We start from the raw sequence: 20907 nt of genomic DNA on the forward strand, positions 1-20907 counted from the left end.
CCCCTTTTCAGTTGAAGACTTTGATGTAGTGATCACAGTGTGCTAAGGTCTCCATTTTGATGGCCTCACACCTGTGTACATGTAAGTCCCAGTTCTGCTGTGTTTTCGGGTCTTTCTTTCTTTCTTTCTTTCTTTCTTTCTTTCTTTCTTTCTTTCTTTCTTTCTTTCTTTCTTTCTTTCTCTCTCTCTCTTTCTCTCTCTCTCTCTCTCTCTCTCTCTCTCTCTCTCTTTCTTTTTCTTTCTTTCCCTATGCATTTGTTATTGTTGTTGTTTACAAAAGCCAAACATATTGTGGTAATGGGGCATGGTGGGGGTGGATTAGTTATCCTTGTTTTTACTGAGTCCTAATCACAGACAGGCATTACAATCTTGGGCCATGGGATTAAAGGCTCTCTCGGTGGCCAGCTGAGTCTATATTGCTACCCCTTCCTATGGCTAACAAGTGTGTCCTCTATTATGATCAATCCACGTGAGTCTACTAAGTGGGTAACAGAATTTATTAAGATATAGATTGAGGAAATACACTCACGATTACAGAACGGAGTAGACAGCAGAAGTCATCCTCTGATCTGACCAGGAGCGAATCCACCTCACAGGCAGGAGCAGGGAGAAAGAGGTCACAAACTACAGCAGGAAGTACCGCCTCCTTTGAGCCTATAGCCCAGGGTCATGGGCAGAGCAAATACCAGGACAGTCCTCTCCTCTCACCTTTCTGCAAGCTGCCTGCTGGTTTTCTAGTTTTGTTTTTCACTAGTCATAAGACTGAGAAGGTTTGTTACCTTCCTACCTGCTTTTTTTTTTTTTTTTTTTTTCAAGACAGGGTTTCTCTGTGCAGCTTTGGAGCCTGTCCTGGAACTTGCTCTGTAGACCAGGCTGGCCTCGAACTCACAGAGATCTTCCTCCAGTGCTGGGATTAAAGGCACGCACCACCGCCGCCCGGCTTCTAACCACTTCTTTAGCTCTTTTCTCTCTACTGGAGAGACACAGAGGTGAAGGTCCAGCCCTGCTTTCTGCATTTGATTTGGTGGCTGCTACTTTCCTCTTGGCTACTACATATGGGTATTGTTGAAGAATTATTCCTCTCCCGTCTCCTCTTTGTGTACCTGTGAGGGCTGTGGAAAGAGTCTGTGAGAGAGAGGGTCAGTTCTAACATGGCTCTGGCCTTCTCTTGCTAACCTAAACCAAAACCTTACATTTTTTTTGGCAGGGGTTCGTGTTTTCTTAAATTTTGAGTTCACTGGTTGCCTGTCAGCCTTAGTTCTCTGGTGGATTCATAAAAAGAAAAATTACAAATTATCCAACATCTCCCTGGTGTGTGTGTGTGTGTGTGTGTGTGTGTGTGTGTGTGTGTGTGTGTGTGTAAGAACAGAAACAATGGTCTCTGTGCTCAATATTACAAGTGGGAAAATAACATAATTCTAAAAACAATCTATTTTTTTTTTCTGATTTACAAGAGTGTTTTGGTTTTCTTGGTGCTATGATAAAACATTCTAACAGATACAACTTAAGGGAAGAAGGGTCCATTGTGGCTCACAGTTCAAGTCCATCTTGGTGGGGAAGTCCCGGCAGCACAATCTTGATACCTTCGATCACATTCCACCCACAGTCAGGAAGTGGGGAGTGATGACCGCCTGCTGCTGCCGAGCCCCTTTTCTCCAGTGACATAAATGGTCCAGAGTTCTAGGCACGGAATGACACTGCCCACAGTGGGCAGGTCTTCCCGCCCCTGGCATTCTGAAAGACTATTCCCCCAGGTGAGTCTAGATTCTTACCAAGTTGACAGGGAACACCAACCATCAAGAAGAGTTTCAGGAGGAAGTTGTCAAAGTGCCCCGCGTAGAGCGCCTGTAATTAGAATGGCAGACTTACTAAGGCTGCTGATTCCGAAGTTACACCCCAGACTCAAGAATCCCAAAGGTCTAAGGAGCACGCATTTTCTTAAATTCATGTGACAGTATTTGGACATTTCCAAGTTGGAAATTGTTGACTCTGTAGCAGTGTCAGGACACAGACAGTGACATCCTGAAGAACAGCACCCTGGAGCCCTGGGGAGCATCCGAAGCGAGGCCGTTTAGACTTTCTTCCTCCTCTCCAGTCGGCCATTCCTGGAGTTCCCCCACTCCTGCAAAAGCAGATCACAGAAATCTGAATCTGTCTCCCCCAAGGTGGGTCATAGAACCTAGAACACCTCTCCCCAAAGCAAGCCATAAAACTGCAAAAGCTCGTACTCTGGCCTCTCTTGTCTCCCCATATAATAGCTGTCCTGCCAAATACCAGTAATCAGAAAGACCAAGAGGAATCTGAATGACCTGCCATGCTGGGTTCACCCTCAGAATATTATTGTAAAGTCAAATGCATTTCTACATGGCTGCCCATTCCTCATTGAACCTAAGTACAGGTTTGTCCTGTGTGTGTGTGTGTGTGTGTGTGTGTGTGTGTGTGTGTGTGTGTGTGTGTGTGTGTGTGTTGCTGGGGATGAACCTTAGGCCTCACACATGTTAAGCAAGGGCTCTCTCACAGGGCTGTATCCCCAACCCTGAGGAGTCTCATGTCATGGATAACTTTTGTGTTTACTAAATCTGTTCTGCTCTTCCACTATTAACGTGCCCTTTGTTTTAGGAGGAGCCCCTGTGACCCTCATGGTGGTGACTGGCCAGGTTTGCACACTTTTCACCCCCAAAGCAATGAACATTTGGCAACACTTATGTAGGGTAAGAAAGAAAGAACACAAAACAATAAAACATTTTCCTTTCCTCTTCTCAGTCCTTTGGCTGGTCTGCTCATGAAATGGCCTCAAACATTCATGAAAGAAAACCCATTTTATAAACATTTGAAGCATAGGAGTGTCATAGAAGTGTGAGACCCCAGTAAATGGCTGGATGACTAAGGCCTGTAAAGAAAGCATCCTGAGCTACAATAAGGAATGGAGCTTGAGGAGGTAGAAATAAATTATGAGAAGGTAAGGGGGAGGAAATAGTGAATAAATTTGCCTTGTTAAGCAGATCAAAGTCTGTTGGGTGGTAAAAGCAGACTTCGGGTGACTCTTCGTGGTGTAGACCTTCACTTATGAAAATTTCCTTTGTGGATAAAAATCTCCCCTGCAGAGGGGCAGCCTTGCAGGGCTTCTCCTGTGCCTGCAGTTTCTCAAAATAACCAGCTCAGAATAGTCAATATCGAAAGAGGTGTATTTTGGGGAGGCACATTCTGCTCTCCTGATGTCATATTTTAGGGTGATTAGATTTTGACCCCAATTCCAGATAATTTTTTTAACTGGAAACAATTTCATAAAAGCCCTACAAGATACCCCAATACCAAACCTTTTTTAATAGACTTTGAGAGGCCAATTAGCTTGTGCATGGTTACATGGCTACTATTTGCAGGAGCTAGATTTGAAGTTATTTGAACAGGTTCATTCTAAAGGCTAAGGTCTTCCTGAAACTGAGATATAATTTAAACACTATAAATTCAATCTTTCAAAATGTGTAAGCCAACATGCAGTTTAATTTTCACTTTTAAAATATTGAGGGATTTTAGTGTATTCATGATGTTGTATGTCCATCACCACTGTGTAATTCCATATTCTATTTTCTTTGTCCTAAAAGGAAACTCCTGTACCCATTATCAAATGCTTCCTATTTCATTTACTTTCTGCCTCTGTGGTTACGTCAACTCAGGACATTTTATGCAAAATAATGTAATGCAATGCGTGGCCTTTTTTAATGTAGCCTTTTCTAGTTAGCAAAGTCAGTGGTTAATTAATTGATTGTGTTGTGGTGCAGGGAATTGGATGTAGATCCCAAAGCATGCTGGACAGTGTCCCACCATTCAGTTACATTCCTAGCCCCCAACCAGTGATCTTAACTATTGTTAGAACATCAGATGTGAGAGTCTCCTCTTTTTAGATGAAAGGAATACAGGAACCCCATTTCCTTTAACAAACGCTGAGTCCTGTGAGCCACACTGAGAGCTGGACAGCGATAACTTTGGTGGATCTTAACATTACCCAAAAAGTGTGGTAAAAATAGATGGCTGGAGACTCTGATCTTAGGCCTGAACCGGACCCTTTTGGGTTTCTGACATGTTCAGGAGATAAGGTTGTAACTGGTCAGGAACCTGCTGGCAAGCACAGCTGGAGAGCTGTGCTTCCTCACTTTAGTGTGCATATGAATCACCCAAGCATCTCGTTAAAACCCAGACTCCAATTCATTCAGCCGGGCTGGGATGGGGCCAGAGAGTCTATGCTTCTGATTAAGTCCCAGGTGGTACTGAGTTCTCATTCTGGAAGCCATCTTTTGCGTGGCAAGGCTGGAGGACGCCAAGTCCAGGGTAGAAAAGCCCTGTTTCCTACTTAAGTCTGGTGCAGCTAAGTCCAGGCAAAGCAGGCATTTTCCTAATAAACTCGCACGTGTAATAGCTGGGGCCTCCTCCTCTCAGCACTTGAGTGCATGTTTATGATGAGACATCCAGAAAAAGAAAAAGGTTTGCATAGTGTTTGTTACGCTATTCAGCAACATAGGAAGATGTATTACATATTTGACACGTATTTCCATCCCAAATGGTTAATATGTTAAGAAAAAAAATATTGAAGCTAAAGAGGTAAGCCCTAATTTTCCAGAAAACTCACTGGTGTGGAAAACTTCATTTCCCAGCAATGCTGGGTGAATCTGTGTTTTGTGCGGGCTCCATATGCTGTGGATGCTCGTGAATCGCTCTGTTTTATTATCCTCATTAACAGGGATAATGGTTGCTTTTTAACAATCATGATCACCATCTGGAGCCTAGGAAACCGGAGTCTGTGGCTCAGGTGGAAGGAGGAGACCCTCCCGCTTGGGTCCCAGCCCCGTTGTTTGCCCCGCCCCACTGCCCAGGCCTGTCTTCGTCGTTGAGGAAGCCAGGCATCAGGGGCCACAGGGACAGACGTCATGATGTTTAGTTCTGAGTCAAGAAAAACAAGCTAAGAAAATCATAACCATATTCAGAGAGCACAGCCAACACCAGCTCCAACTTCAGTCTGTTACCACGTTCTAATCTTAAATATCTACCGAGCGGCTTGCCATGACTCTTCCCTTCTCTGTCCTGGTGGCCCCCGACTTTGCTTTTTCGGTGACAAACCGTTGATGTGACTAAGTCCTTGCTGTGTCAGCTCACGTGGTGGATTGGGTATGAATACCTGTGTGTGTGTCGTCTTTGGCTTCCCAGAGAAGGTTTGCCTTGTGGGGAGGAGATGGCTAGAAGAACATCAAGCTGCCTAGTAACCATAGCAACTCTGCAGCCTGCCTGCCCTTGTGGCTTCTTCAAGGCTCTTCTCCAGACCTTTCCCAGACCAATCGTTTTAAGCTCCACCAGCCTGCAGAAAAGCAGCATCTGAGACCAACTCAGTCCTCACGTGCACAGGTAGCTTGAGTATGGCCCGGTGGGCTCTTCCTGCTTGGGCTAAGGGGCAGAGCAGGAAAAGTGCAGTGATGAGGACAAAGCCCACCAAAGGGAAAAAGATCATCTTTTGATCAGTTCCAACAGGAGACAGTACACGCAGACACAAATCCACAGAACCCACTGTAAAGAGTCACATCTAGATGTGATGCCAACATGGGCCAGGCTGTCCTAAGAGGTATTTAGAGAAGTAGAGCTTCTGGCTGAATTCTGGGGACTGTAAAGGTGTTCATAGTGTTTTCCCAGGGACAAAGAGTTGCTTTCGGAGTATGGATGCAAGGAGAGAGTACTGTGAGGCAGGGCAAATGGAACAGGGCTGTGGGAGCATCAGGCTGAGGCTTGCAGCAGAATCCACCATCAGCTCAGCCGGTTCCACTGTGTGCAGACATCTACTTCCTGCAGCACTGTCCTCCATGAAATCCAGCCTTTGATCAACCTTTTTTGTTTTTGCTGTCCACTCCCAAGCAGGCTCTTCTTACACATAATTTCTGAAATAAAATAATTCGCATCAATTGGAAGTAGAAAGGGGTTGGGACTTAATTTTGGCATTGCTTAAAATACTATTGGGAGTCAATCAAATCAATTACTTTGTTGTTTCTTGACCATTTCTCCTCAGATAACATGTAAACATTGTAAACACTTACACCTGGAATGGAGAGAGAGAGAGCCTTCTGAATTCTACACCTTCCCCCATCACCTACAGACACCACGGAGATGGGGCAGGCAGGCAGATCTTAAGTGTGTTAAGTATAAGGATTATGCTGCCAAAAGGGCATGAAGAGTGTGTTTAGTGTGTTTTTTTTCCTGCCATGCCCCTCCCAAGTGTGTTTAAAAATATGTTCCTTGAACACTTTCAGACATTTGTGGTTCATTGTCTTATCACCCATTGCTGACTGGGCCTAGGCTGAGAGCTAGACGTTCTATGTTGTCTAAAAAGGGTGAGAAATAACACTCTTCAGCATTTTAAAATTAGCTAGTTTTTCTTCTTTTTATTGCTTTTAAAAGTATCTTACATACCATCTTTGTCCATTAGCACTGTTGTTTTAAAAAAAAAAACACCCGAGACAGAGTAGTTCATAAAGAGCCTATATTGATCTCTGGGGAAATCCAAGGTCAAGATACAGGCAAGGGTAGTGTCTGCTGAGGGCTGTGTGGTGTGTCCAATATGGCACCTTATAGCTGTATCCTCTGGAGGGGAGACAAATGCTGTGTCTTCACATGGTGTGTGGGCCAAGGAAAGAAAGGCTTAGTTACAGCCCTCCACCCTTTGGCTAAGGTTGACAATCTTAGTCAAGATTAGCCCTTGTCATTACATTGGGACAAACATCTCTCTTGTCAATATATCTTCATCTTGCTCAGCCAGTTACAGATAGAGCTTTTTTTTTTTTAAGTAGATGACCACTAAAATCATGAGAGTGAACTGGTGTAGACCTCAGACCCTCACACATTCCACTGAATGCATGAATGAATATTTCAGTCACTTTCATCTTCATAGCATACTGTCTGGTGGGAATCAAAGTCACATTGGTAAATCACTATAAGTTTAATTTCTTATGGACACCAAACTGACTCTTTAGGAATTTTCCACCCCTGCTAATGATGATATAGAAGGAGAAGAAACATGCAGTATGGTTTCACCATGTGGTCTTTGAGGAACAAGCATATCATATTAGACCTAACTCATGTTGCATGTGGTCTTGGTTGGATCAGGTCGTGACCCTGTACTCTCTTATAATTTATTGTGTGGTTTTGAATTATTCTTGGAGCGTCTGTGGGCCCTGATTTTCTCAATTAAAAAGAGAGATTTATTCTGTATTTTGTGTGCCTGAGTGTTCGTTTTTGCCTGCATGCGTGTAAGTGTCTTAGATGTGCAGTGCCTTGGGCCAGAAGATTGCATTGAATCTCCTTGGACTGGAGTTACAGATGTTTGTGCAATACCTACCATATGGGTGCTGGGAACTAGATCCGGGTTCTTTGTAAGTGCAGTCAGTGTATTTAACTGCTGAGCCATCTCTCCAGCCCCCTAAGTTTTAAAGTAAGAAGAGGAAGAGAGTGGAGGGGAGTAGATTCAATGGCAATTAACATTCCTTCCAACTTCAACCTTCTGTAACTCTTCCTGAGTGCTAGGCAAGGCTCAAGTTCAGTCTTGGATTCCTATGAGCCCTTTCAGTCAGACTTTTAGCTCTATCCATACTTTGTGGCTCTGTGTGGAAATCAGTGTATTCTGCAGTGGGAACATGAGTCTGGTCACACATATTAACAAGACAGCAACATTATAAGGCCCTATCTTTGGGCTACTTTGCACCCCACTTGCAGCACACTACTGGAAAGTCTAAGAGTGCTCAGTCCTGTGGATGCAGCTCAAGAGGTAGGAGGCTTTCCCCTAGCAAAGATGGTCTGTAGCAGATAGGATTAAGTGTGGATATAGAGGGCAGAAAACAGAATAACTGTCGGAGACAGCAGCTCTCATGTTCCTTCCTCACTTGGGAGCTTGTTGGAGATATGGACTCTCCGGCCCCACACCTGATGAGATGGAAATAAGAGGCCAGCAATGTGAGTTTTAGGAACTCCTACAAGTGATTCTGGTGAGTGCTAAAATTAAAAAACAAACAAACAAACAAAAAACAAAAAAACAAAAAAAACACCACTGGTATAAAAGCAAAGACTGTTCTAATGTGGGAAAAGATGTCTGGAAGAAGGCTGTGCTCAGCTGGTCGAGTGGCACCAGGCACCCACCTGACTGCCCACATCTGCTTGGCAGGAGATTTGGTTCCAGATAATCGACTTCCCCCTCAAATGCCGATGCTTTTTGAAAGAGGATATGTGTATCTCAGGCTGTCCTCAGACTGTGTAGCCAGGGATGACCTTGAACTCTCAATCCTCCTGCCACCATCTCCCAAGGGTTAGAATGAAGACAGGAGCCACATCCACTGCTGCCACTCTGTTTTGTTTGTTTAGCTTTTGAGACGGGGTTTTCTCGCTGTGCAGCCCTGGTTGGCCTGGAACTCACTCGCTGTAGATCATACTAGCCCCAAACTCAGAGATCCACCTGCCTCTGCCTCCCAAGTGGTAGGATTAAAGGCACTTGTCACCATGCATAGCTTTTCTGATTCTACTCTTAAAGCAAAAAGACAGTCTAGCCATTGAGGACATTCAGTATGGTTTTTTTTTTTTTTTTTTTTTTTTTACCTTTTAAAAGTAATCCTAAAGCTGGGTGGTGGTGGCACACGCCTCTCTGTGAGTTCTAAGCCAGCCTGGTCTATAGAGCAAGTTCCAGGATAGTCACTGAGGTTACACAGAGAAACCCTGTCTCACAAAAAAAAAGTAATCCTCAGATATGAACCCTAATAATTGTGTCTAATAAATATGCCATAATTGTGTTAAGTGCTTCATAAGGTGACATGCTACTCAAATGGCCATAAAGCCATTGTTGTATTTGCCTTGTGAAGTCATGGTTCTGCAAATGAACAATACAGCAGCATTGTAAGGTGATGTCTGCTGGTCCTTGTGCTTCTCACAGAACACTATTGATCACTGACTAAGCTTTTAGTGGTGGGCTGGGGACTGAACCCAGGGCTTCCTGAATGTAAGGCAAGTACTCTGTCCCTGTACAGCTTCCCAGGCCTGCAAAAGCTCTAATAAATAATGATCAGATTAAATGCTTGGCTTCATAGAGATCTAGGCAAAGCATTGGTTGAGAAAAATGAAGTAAATTAGATTCTTCTCTGGACAGCTGAGTGGACATGACTCCAGTTGTTTCAGTATTTCAAACATTTGGTTTTCAGTGGTAGATTGAGGATTTCCACTTGTTGATCGGAACATGTTCTCGAGCCAAGACCCACCTTTTAGCTTCACCTCTGTCTAGAGTCAGATAAATCATTTAGCTTAGTGTGCAACTCATTTTTTCCCCTATAAACAAGGAATGCTTATAAATGCAAGAACTGGACCTAGTCCATTGGGCTCTCTTCTCCTGGTCCATGTGTGTATGTGTGTGGTATCTCCCCTTGGGAGATAGTGGGTTGGTGGCATAATCAGAGCACAGTGGGTAGCTACCATGATCTGCCATGACTCCTTCAGATGTAGCTTCTTCCTGTCAGCCTGCATGAATCTGTGAGCAGGAGAGTCAGGGCACAGGAGATGGCACAGTGCATTTTCACCTCTGATGGAGTGGAGAAGTCACAGTGGTTTGGAAAATTGAAATATCCCTTTTCTCATTTTCACATATAACTCTAATTTCTAAGAGAAGGTAGCAATACTTCAGACCAACTTAAAATTCACCAAGACTGGAGGAAACACTTTTATTTACCTATCTCCTGCACCACGGACCAGTCTACTGGATGCTTGCTTATGAAAGCTGAAAGCAGAGCAGGCTCCCGGGTCAGATCACCTGCCTGCTGACAGTCACAGAAAACCAACAGTATGCAACGGGCTCCTCCACTGAGTGTTTAAGGTTCCCCAGGAAACACAAGGGTGCTGCCAGTCTGCCTGACATTTGTTCCATGTTAACCCCAACCTGGAGAACCCTGGCATAACTGAAGGCAGAAATGAACCAATTTGAAAGCCACCTTTCCTGGTTGCTAGTACCCATGTTGTTGTAGTCTTGTAGACAGCACAAGGCGGTGGTGGTGCACACTTTTAATCCCAGCATTTGAGAGGCAGAGCTAGGCAGATCTCTGTGAGTTCAAGGCCAGCCTGGGCTACAGAGAAAGATCCAGGACAGGCACCAAAACAACACAGAGAAACCCCCAAATATAACATCTATGTGGGTCTCTAGGAAGGCTTGCTCACGGGGGTTAATACAGTAAGGAAGCATACTTATTTTAAAGCCCCTTCTCTTTCCTTTTCCTTATGCCTGGAACTTGAATGCAATATCTGTAGCTTCCTTAGTCATCCTGCGCTGTCAGTATGGAGGCCATGCACTAGGGAAGGTAGGCCTGATCTCAGCAGGACTTCTCATCCTACCGCTTTCATATCAATCAGGGACCTCCTCCCTTCAGGTAACTTCCTGGGGGAGAATACATTTTTGTGTTTAAGCCTTGGTTATTTTGAACTGTCTATTATATGCTGTAGGTGATACACTATGTCCCGATTCTTAAGGGCCTTTGTGTGTCTAGTGGTATGTGACACACAAGTGATTCTTACTGTGGATATTACATAGCTCAGTGGTAGGGCACTTGTCTAACAAAGCTCTGGGTTTGTTTTCCAACACCACAATAAAAACAAGATAGACCATAGTGTTCTTTAACAGAGCAACAAAAGATGAAGGTAAAAGGGGAGATAGGAAAGTCATAGGTGATTTTATGATTAGGTCTGGAGGCTTCCTCAGCAACTGGATCACAGGCTAACAGAACTGAAAGGAATGCTAGTGAGGAAAATGTGTTCACTCCACCCCACACACACACTCTCCACCTCTTTGTAGAGTTGAGACAACGGAAGCCCAGAGATGCTAAATGAAGCACCTACAATCAGCCAATAAGCTCCAGGAGAACTACTATGTAGGCACAACAGGAAGGTATTACACACGCCACACGTAGAGGACTCTCAGTCAGTGGGGTAGGATGACCTTGTCCAATAAGGACCAAGTCCTAGCACTAGGGCTTTTGTGTTATAAATAGACGGTGCAAAGCACCTGATTTGCTGATGTGGGTTTTTAAGCGAATTCAAAGTCAGTTCAGATGAGAGATCTCAAAACGTTCTAGCAGTGGCTGGCTCCTGCCTCTCTCCCTCATTTTTGTCCCTGTTGTGGAGAAGATATTGCAAAGAGACATATGAAGATTTTGATTGACACACAGAGTCACATGAAAACTTCACAAGATTCTTATTAAAACAGACTTCCGGGAATCAGATCTTCCAGATTAGACTCAAAAGTGAGTGAGTTTTTGAGACAGATTCAACTGGGTTTGCTCATGAATCATGGAGAAAGGGTGGCTTCAAACCAGGGCTCCCTGACGGGAAACACCTCTCTAAGCCATGGTCAGGGGACAGACCAGAGAGCGCCAGTGGCTTTAGGGCTGTGGTGGTGGCCGATTCAAGACAGTCCCAAGGTGGGTGGAGCCAAGTGAATGGAAGAGGACAGTGGGCAGGTGTGGCCTTTGTAATTTCCAGAAGAGACTAATCCTCCATAGCTGTTGATACTGGCATAAAGAGTCTAAATTTTACTTTCTTTGTGGTGTCTCTTTTCTTTCTTAAAGCAATTTTAATTTAATTTATATTATTATTTTGTGCATGTCATAACACCCAAGCAGAGGTCAGAGGAGAACTTTGGGGAGTCAGCTCTCTCCTTGCACAATGCTGAAGGCCAGGCTTGTTGGCCAATGAGGATCTAGGTGTTCCTGTCCTGCCCTCTCCTTTCTTTGTAGGAGTTCTGGGGTTACAGATGTGTGCCATCTTATGTAGCTTTTTTATTTGGGTTCTGGTGGTTGAACTCAGATCATCAGGCTTTTGTAGTAAATAAATGCTTGTACTCTCTGAGCCATTTCACTGGTCTTGACCTAGCATTATTCCCTCTCAGTTGCTGGTAACATACAACCTGCTAAGTAGCCTCTCCACCGCCCACTGGAACCCCTACTTCTCCTTGTCACTCCTAATCCCATGTTGCAGCAAACTCTAATTACAGAGAGTTTCTGCAAGAATTATTTTGTTTACTGTGGTTAGCCACAGCCCTGGAATTCTAGGGCTCTTGAGTGTCTCCCAGACCACGGACGCCGACATCTCCTGAATCTGAGATTTCTTGTTCCTCCTCCTGCTCCAGGACCTTCTCCAGCTTTGGAAGTTCTCAGTCTTTGGATAGCAAGTGTGGCTGGACTCCAGCGGCGTGAGGCTCCTGCTGCCTTCTTGGGCCTCAGGACACTGGAGGACTATGTCCACACTTTCTTGTCTACCATTTCCTTACTGCATCTTCTGACACTCTCCTCTCCTCTCAGCAAAAGCGATGCAGACCTCTTGTCTATAAATATGCAGCTCCCCAAAGTACTTCCTGTTTGCAAGTCCTAGGGAATCTTGAAGACTTAGCTCTGGGTGGGTGCAGGAAGACTTTTTCAGCTTTTCTGATTTTTCTTGAAAAGGCAGACCTCCATCAGTCACCAGCCACACATGGCATGGATTTCAGGGCAGTTGTGAAAGGGTAATTAGGACTTGGAATTAAAGTCTGACCACTGAGTCCGTAACTCAGTTTCAAGCATAAAGAAAAGACAATTACGTGGGTGCTCACCCCTTTGCAGTGGCTTCCCATTTGCTCACATTTCAGCCACAGTAGACAGCTACGTCACTAGCTGTCAGTTTGCCTCTGAGCATAAGTGGTCTTGCTGCAGATATAGAGGGATTTTTTAAAATCCTTCCTTCCTTCCTTCCTTCCTTCCTTCCTTCCTTCCTTCCTTCCTTCCTTCCTTCCTTCCTTCCTTCCTTCCTTCCTTCCTTCTTTCCTTTCTTCCCCTTCCCTTCCCTTTCCTTTTTTTTTTGAGATAGGGTTTCTTCATGTAGCCCTGTAGCCCTAGCTGTCCTGGAACTCACTCTGTAGACCAGGCTGGCCTCAATCTCAAACAGAGATCCACCTGCCTCTGCCTCCTGAGTGCTGGAATTAAATGTGTGAGCTACCACACCCAGCTTAAAAAATTTCTTTCCATTCAATATATTTTGGTCATTTTCCTTCCTCTTTCCCAACTCCTCCCAGATCCTTCCTACCTCCCCACCCTTCACCAACTTTATGTTCTTTCTCTCTTAAAACAATACAAAAGCAAAAAAAGAAAGAAAACCAAAGTAAATAAACCCAACAAAACCAAAATCAAAATAAAGAAGCAAAAGACCAATAAGACAAAAAAAAGCCAAATGAAACAAAAAGTCCACACCACACACACAGACACACAGACACACACACACACACACACACACACACACACACACAAAACAAACAAAACAAACAAAAAACCAAAAAAAAAAAAAAAAAAAACCAACCAATCAACCAACCAAAAAACCATGGAGTTCTTTTTTGCTGGGCATCTACTCCTAGGCATGGGGTTTGCTCCAGAGTGTGGTTGACACAACCCATGACATTCTGTTGGAGACAGCTGGTTTTCCTTTTACCAGTGGGTGTCAATCACAAATAGCTTCTTGATTGGGGTGGGACTCTGGATCCACTTCCTTCTTTCAGTGTTGGTACCACGTCTAGCTTGAACCTGTGTAGGTCTTGGGGGTGCTACCGTAGTCTCTGTGAGTTCGTGTGTCCATCAGTCCTGTTGTATCTGGAAGACACTGGTTCCTAAGAGTCGTCCATCACCTCTGGCTCTTATAATCTTTGCCTTCTCTTCTGCATGGGTCCCTGATCCTTGAGGAGAGGTGTTTCCATTTAGGACTGAGTGCTCAAAAGTCTATCACTCTTGGCACAGTGTTCAATTGTGGGTCTCTGTTAATTCCCATCTAAGGCAAGCAGAAGCTGTAGAGGGATTTTTAATTAGCTGAACCAGCTTACTTGAAGCTGATCATGTAAGTCAGCTTGTAGTTCCAACTAAGGCTTCACATGGCAGCTTTTAATTATATATTTAAGCATACAGTTGTATAGTTATATGACTTGAACACATGCACAGCATCTTGTGACTTCACCATACACAGGCTGTAGTGGACACCTCAGTGGAGTCTTTCATGCTATGTTATTTTATTTTATTTTTTTTAAGGACCATTTTCTTTTTCTAATGTTTGCTATTGTTTTATTTGGCAGTTTGGGGAACTATAATTCACATACAGAAAGTTGCAATTTTAAAGTGTACAGTTCAGTGGTTTTTAGTGTATTCACAGTATTATACAACAGTGACAGCTGTCTCATTCTAGAACGTCTCCACCATCCCAGTGAAGCGTGCTAGCACCCAGGATCATTCCTATCTTCCCCATTGCCCCACTCCGATTAACATACTTTATGATTTTTGCCTATTTCAGATGTTTGGTATACATTCTCTCTCTCTCTCTCTCTCTCTCTCTCTCTCTCTCTCTCTCTCTCTCTCTCTCCTCTCTCCTGTGTATGTAGGCACACATGCCTCTATGCATGCACACAGAGGCTAGAGAGCAATGACAGATGCTCTTCTCTTCCTCCGACAGCACATGTTATAGGCAAGTCAGCCACATGTAGCTGTGTATGTGGGTGCTGGGATCTGAACTCAGGTGCCGTGCTTGCATAGCAAACACTTTTACCGGTTGAACCATCTCTCATGGATTCTTGCAGCATGCCATCCTTTGCAAATAGCTTCTTCTATGCAGTGTAATTGTTTTCAGGGTTCATCCACACCACGGCACATGTCAATCCATCATTTTATTTATTTTTTTTTTGAGGGGAAGCAGTGTTGGGGATTGAATCCAGGACCTTGTGCATACTAAGCACATGCTCTATCACTGAGCTGTACCCCAAGACCCAGCACCCCTCTTTGTAGGAGAATAGTATTCTGTTATAGAAATTTTTTTTTGTTTATTCATTAGCTAATGGGCACTTGATCTCTGTACATAATAGTGCTATGAGCACTGAGGATACATTTTTGTGAACAACAAAAACACATTCTGTTCTCCCAGGTATACCCGGCCCTGGAATTGTAGTGTCATCTGATAACTCCCAATGCCTCAAGAGGAACTTTTGAAGAGCCTGACAGAGTGCCTTGCACAATAGTACCACTGCATGGCAGTGACTCCCCCTCACTCATGGAGGCAGAGGAAAAACCCATTAGTACTGTTTTTCAGAGTCCACAGTCCTCCTTAGCAAATCCAGTGTTTGATTCTATGGGTGGTGGGAATGTGCACGCAAATGGCCACACTTTATTAGGTCTAGTTTCCATACCATGCAATTCAAGGACCATCCATGTCCCTGGATACCAACACAGTTCATTTTCATTACCACAAAGGTGTAGCATGAATCTTAAATGGTCTTATTAATAAAATCAAACCTGAAGCCAGTGCTGTGGGATGGTCTGTATGTCAAATTGCTCTGATTGGTCAATAAATAAAACATTGATTGGCCAGTGGCTAGGCAGGAAGTATAGGTGGGACTAACAGAGAGGAGAAAAGAAAGAACAGGAAAGCGGAAGGAGTCACTGCCAGCCACCGCCAGGACAAGCAGCATGTGAAGATGCCAGTAAGCCACGAGCCACGTGGCAAGGTATAGCTTTATGGAAATGGATCAATTTAAGCTATAAGAACAGTTAGCAAGAAGCCTGCCATGGCCATACAGTTTATAAGCAATATAAGTCTCTGTGTTTACTTGGATGGGTCTGAGCGGCTGTGGGACTGACTGGTGGGTAAGAGAGATTTGTCCTGACTGTGGGCCGGGCAGGAAAACTCTAGCTACAGGTCAGTTATTGGGGTGAATGCTGGAAGATCAGAGAAGCAGAACAAGCCACAGCTACCTTACCTCGCCAGTTCCTCAGCTGGTCCTGTTTCCTCTGACTGGAAGTCTCTGAGTCCTCATTCAGATTGAATCTCAGCTGAACTGCTGCTCCAAAGCCTGGAAGCTTAACCAGCCAAAATGCTTCTAGTTTCTGGTCCTCACGCCTTATATATATTTCTGCTTTCTGCCATCACTCCCTGGGGTAAAAGACTCACTTCTTGTGATTAAAGGTGTGTGTCATCATGCCTGGCCATTTCCAGTGTGGCCTTGAACTCACAGAGATCTATGCCTCCAGAAGGCTAGGATTAAAGGTGTGAGTGCCACCATTTTCTAGCCTTTGTATTTAGTGGCTGTTCTGTCTCTGACCCCAGATAAGTTTATTAGGGTGCACAATATTTTGGGAAACACAATACCACCACACAAAGGGTCACTCCTTATTCTTGAAATATCCTCTGCTCATCCATCCTCCCCCAAGCTTAAATCATCTCCTCTCTGTATGGATTTGCCTGTACTGGATGCTTCCTGTAACTGGAATCATGCAGTGTGTGGTCTTCTGTAACTGGTTCTGTCAGCATACCATCATCTGTAAGAATGGTTCATGCTATAGTACAAATCATGATTACACACCCTCTTATAACAAAACAACAGCCCCTTTTGTAGAGATGATATATTTGTGATCATTGGATAATGCACATTTGGATAGATTCTACCTTTTGACTCTCTGAGCATGAGTGTGGGGACCTTTGCTTGTACACCTGTTTCTAGTTCTCCTATGTGTGAGTCTTGGAGTAGAATTACTGTTGGTATGCTATGTTCCTGTTTCACTTGTGAGGAAACTCCAGAGTGCTCCACCAAGGCTGCTCTGTTACACATGCCCTTCTCTGGCTCTCCACATCTTCACCCACCCTTGTGATACTCTGTTGCCATGCCAGTAGCTGTAAAGTTCATGGTCATTTTTTTGTGTGTGTGTGTGTCTTAGTTTCCCACAGTCTAGGTAGGCAACAAGGTACATCTTGTCCTAGTTTTTGCTGCTGATCCAAACTAAGGAAAAAACAAGTCCTGAGAAGGAGGTCTGTGCAGTGGGGTGAACAGAGAAAATAAATTACAAGGACTAGACAAAGAACACAGTATAAAAAGGGCATGTGTTGGTATAGAAAAATCGTGAATCTGGTTTATACTTCAGGCCAACACATTTTGTTCCCTGATGTGTGCCAGGCTCTATGAATGGCACTGAGGACTTAAAGCTACATACACAGAAATGGAGCTTTCAGAACGTTTATGACATGGAGAGGGAGCAGAAGAGAGGGGCCCAACATACAGTCTAAGAGTCAGAAGGTTTCCCTGAGGAGGAGCAGGCAAAGGGAAGATGCTCACCAGCAACAAGGAACTCCGGAGCTCTAAGTGTTTGGGAAGTGTGCTCTGCATGGCCTACTTTTCTTTGAACTTTAGGTAACAACTTTGATTAGAATATTATTATTTCTTTCATTGTCTAATTGGTGACTGATGAGGCTTTTTCTTTCTTTAGAAACATAAACCACAGGTAAGACTTTCGTAGGTATTGCTAGCTTTTATTCATGTGGGCTAGTTAAAGAGGGACGCCCAGCTAAGATGGCAGTAACATCAACCATCATGTTTGGAGACCACGTTTTCCTGTTGCTGCTCAGACGTTGCTGGGTCAGACTCTCCCAGAACTCACAGATCCACCTCAATCATGAAGCACTGGGAAGGGAGTCTACCGTCTCCTAGGTGAATCGCCGGCCTGAAGAACAATTTTCTCTTGACAATATCTCTCGTTCACACCTTTCCTGTGGTGAAAGATAATGACTTGGGTTTTCAGTTTTCTATCTAACTTCTCTTATACTGGAAGAATAATTCTGAAACCTTTTGATGTATTTCATAGGTGGCAAAAAAAAAAAAAAGAAAGAAAAGAAGAAAAACCAGATTACTTAGGCTGTCTATTCTCCTCTGGTCCCTTAAACAGTTTTTGCTAAATTCATGGGAGGAAAAAAATTGGTTTTGATAAATTTTGATGAGCTAGATTCTTTTGATAAGACCAGGTTGATTTTAAAAGTGTCTTAAGTAACTTATTACTTCATAACTCAAACAACCCAAGCTTAGGCATCATCATAAAATGTACACAAACACACAGTAGGCCAGCTTCCATATGTGTTGTCCCTAGGGGCCACTGATGGAGAAGAGACCCACATCTTGAGTAAATAATGCACCAGTTGGTCTAAGTGAGAAACATGTTCATACAAGTACATTAAAGCCTGAAATTTTTTGACAAAGAATTAACAAGTTTTTATTATTAAAGTTATTATTATTATTAAAAATTTTAGAAAATAATGTCCTTGGTTATCTGAATGAAAAAAAAAGTTTATAATTAGCATGCACTATGTGTGTTTTCCATCACTTCCCAACAAATTACCTCAAAACTTAAAGGTTTAACATGGCAGCAAAATTCATTATCTTTTTTGGATATGTATACGTGTTCATCTATGTTGTGTAGGTGCATATATATGTATGGCTATACACACAAATGTGTGAAGAGGCTGAAATGAGTATCAGTCTTTCTCATTGCCTGGCCTTCCTCATTTTCTGATGCAGGGTCTTTTATTGGCCTGGAACTTGCCACATAGCTAAGCTGGTTGGGCACTGTGCCTCAGCGATCTGCTTATCTGTATCTCCTGGCACAGGGATTACAGGTATGCATTGTCACACCTGGCTTTGTTCACATTCGTAGATTCCGGGGATCGAATCCAAGTCCCCAAGCTTATAAGACAAACACTTTAGAGACTGAGCTCTCCTCCCAGGCCAAGGTTTATTCTTACATGGTTTTTGAAAGAAGACTTGCCAAGCGATTCTGACTTAGGGGCTTTGGAGACTGGGTCAGGATGCTAACTGGAGCTACGGTCATTTGAAGACTTAGTTGGGGCTGGAAGAGCTGCTTCCCAAGTGGCTTATTTGCATATACAGAAAAAGTCTTCAATTCTTGTTTCAGGGGGAACATTGTAAAGATACACTGCACCTGGCCTCTGCCAAAACAGTTGATCCTGGGGGACAAGCAGAAATAACAATGCCTTTAATGACATGTTTTAGAAAACAGACATCTTCTCTCAGGCCACATTTTATATATCCCTCAGACCAAGCCCCGTACAATGTAGGCAAGGGTCACACAGCCATGAACACCCAGAGGCAGGGATCACCAGCAGCTATCTTGGAAGCTGGCTGGTAACAGTTACTATTGTAAAAATTTCAGTGAGTCATTCAAAAAGAGAGAGAGTTGGCTTAAATATCTCTGTTCTGAGAATCCACAGTTGATTCCTACTGTCAGCAAAAAGTTCCAAAGCGAAGCCAAGTGAGGCAACTGTTGGAGCTCTCTAGAGAGAAAGACTTAGGAGCAACATCAACGTGAACCAATAACTGTGAAGAATCATCAATGGGTAGCTTGACTCTTTGCTTTGCCACAGTGAGCAGAGAATCCTGGGGACTTGGTATCTTCCCAAGATGCTCTGGCATCTATCACAGACCTTCCCCAATCACAGACTCTTGTCTCTCATGTCATTCCCATGAGGCTACTCAGCTTGTTTGTCTTGAGCAGAGGTTTCCAAACATTTCTACATATGTCCGGTTGTGTTCCCTATGTCACGGCACACTTTTATGGGTAATCCACGTGCTCATCCCACGCCACTGGCTGTTCCTGTTTTTCTATTTTTAAGCCAGGTCTCATGTAGCTCAGGCTGGCTTCAAACTCAGCCTGTGCAGCTCAGGTTGGTCTAAACTCCTGATGGTCCTGCCTCTACCTCTTGAATGCTAGAATTATCATAGGTCCATCTCCATCTTCTAAGTGAGAACCTGTTTCTCACTTAGACTAACTGGCACATTATTTACTCAAGATGTGGGTCTCTTCTCCATCAGTGGCCCCTAGGGACAATACATCTGGAAGCTGGCCTACTGTGTGTTTGTGTACAATTTATGATGATGCCTGAGCTTGGGTTGTTTGAGTTATGAAGTAATAAGTTACTTAAGACACTTAAGACATAGCTCTCTCTCCTCTCTCTCTCTCTCTCTCTCCCTCCCTCCCTCCCTCCCTCCCTCTCTCTCTCTCTCTCTCTCTCTCTCTCTCTCCTCTCTCTCTCTCTCTCTCTCTGTACAGCAGAGGCTGACAATGGGTGTCTCCTGGATTGCTTTCCACCATTATTTTTGTCTTGGAGAAAGGGTTTCCCATTGAACCTGGAGCTCACCAGTTAAGCTAGACAGACTGGCCGCTGAGCCCCAGAGATCCTTCTCTCTCTCTGCCTCCCCGGTGCTGGGGTCACAGGCCCATGCCCCTGTGCCCAGCTTCTGCATTGGCAGCGGGGGTGGAACTCAGATCTTCATAGTTGTGCAGCCAGCACTTTGCCACCCCCAGCCCTCCTTTCTTTTCTAATGTAAGAATAAAAAAGGAATATCAGTGAGCAGAAGTTGACAAAGGGACCAACTCAAACCAGTACTGAGAAGAGTCAGTAGAGCATGTGTATAAATAAGGCATTTTCTTCAGCCTGTGGCCATCAGCCACCACTGCTAACCTGTCTCTTGGCCCTGAAGTGGCCAGTCAGGGCACCCATTTAGAGTATTCAAATTTGAAACCCGGCTTCTTGGCCGGTTGGGAGCATCTGCCACTAATTGTAAAGCAAGCTGAGCATGAGAATTCCTGTGATTCTGCCATTGAAACGGGTCTCACTCCTCACAACAAACGGGCTGTGAGATGTATTCCAAGCCCAGCTGTAGCGACTGGCTTGCTGCCTCCAGATTTTTCTTTCAGGCGGTCTCCTGCATTTCCAGTTCGATTCTGCTTTTATTCTCAAACCCCCATTCTCTCCACCACTGTTTGCTTTAGAGTCTGGCTCCTGACACCCCCCTAGATCTCATAGTCAAATGAATCTGGAGATACTGTTGCTGGATTCAGTCTCTGTATCAGAGCGAGACTGGCTGGACTGTGAAGACACACTTCCATCTTTGTATCCTGTCCTTTTCAATGGGAATCTGTCCGCATGCCTCCGGGAGCCCCGGCAGGTGCAGGTGGGTATCACACTATTCATTCCACACAAATGCATCCATCCTTACTGGTAGGGGAAGAC

At 44.1% G+C, this 20907-nt stretch overlaps 1 long non-coding RNA gene across 1 annotated transcript; it reads left to right on the forward strand.

Annotated features, from left to right (window-relative positions):
- The first annotated feature begins 797 nt into the window (after positions 1–797).
- LOC143267824 (uncharacterized) lies at positions 798–2765 on the forward strand. The gene is made up of 2 exons (XR_013043389.1): positions 798–2398; positions 2620–2765. It is a non-coding gene; the product is annotated as an uncharacterized LOC143267824 (long non-coding RNA).
- Positions 2766–20907: the final 18142 nt, after the last annotated feature.

Source organism: Peromyscus maniculatus, chromosome 11 (genome assembly GCF_049852395.1).
Source record: "Peromyscus maniculatus bairdii isolate BWxNUB_F1_BW_parent chromosome 11, HU_Pman_BW_mat_3.1, whole genome shotgun sequence".
Classification (NCBI taxonomy): domain Eukaryota; kingdom Metazoa; phylum Chordata; class Mammalia; order Rodentia; family Cricetidae; genus Peromyscus; species Peromyscus maniculatus.